Source organism: Dermacentor variabilis, chromosome 8, assembly GCF_050947875.1.
Source record: "Dermacentor variabilis isolate Ectoservices chromosome 8, ASM5094787v1, whole genome shotgun sequence".
NCBI classification, from domain to species: Eukaryota; Metazoa; Arthropoda; class Arachnida; order Ixodida; family Ixodidae; genus Dermacentor; species Dermacentor variabilis.
In genome coordinates, this window is record NC_134575.1 from 87015526 (window position 1) to 87016393 (window position 868).

Sequence of the window (868 nt, forward strand, 5' to 3'; positions counted from 1 at the left end):
CAGAAGGACGGAGCTTTTTGTCTAATACGTCAACGCAGATTTTTCTTACAGACCTCTTTACGGGCCCTGTGATGCGGGCTTTCTCTTTTCCAGAGCTTTCGAGGAATTCCCGCTGACCCTGTGATGCTTACTGCACCGTTCGGCTAGAACTGTCGATGCCCTCTTTAGGGGCACTGCTGACACCCACTCTTTCGAGCGTGCTGTTCGCCTTCAAAGTCTCGCTTCGCCACACGAGACCGTTCGATTCACCAATCCGGAACTCGATGGCCCCTTCTTTCGGGACGGCGAAGCAGCGCTGGCTCCTGCCGCCAAGGGTGCAGATGGCGTCACCGCCGACTCACAGCGTGCGGACCGTACAGCGGCCGAAAGCCGTAGTGTCCCTGGCCCCAGACGCCTCACATCGTCAAAGGTGTTCTTTTGCAGGTGACTCTTTGAAATTTATATTTTTCTTTGCTTTATTGCAACTCTTCCTTTTTTCCTTTCTTCCGGAATGGGCCCGACTGCGATTATTCGGCATGCTCTCCATCACAGGTTAGAGCGTTGCAAGAGTTTTTACAAGATTCAGAGGTGCGTCATAAGCATTGAATTTTGCGCAAGTTTGGCGGCCTTGGCAGCTCTGTGAACTGTGGTCGAAGCGACAGCATTTGAACTATTGGAGGGCATTCGGTATGTATGGCCTTACGCGAAGCTTGATGTCTACGCGGATTATATGGATTAGGGCAGAACACTTCAACCGGAAGTATCAGGTGCTAGATAGGGATTTCCTTGTTGTCACGTCTCATGTTAATTCGTATAGCGTTGTTGACGGTCTGCTCATAAAAGCCCTCCAAGAGCTCAGCTTAAGTCAGCTCCAACAGATCATCATCTG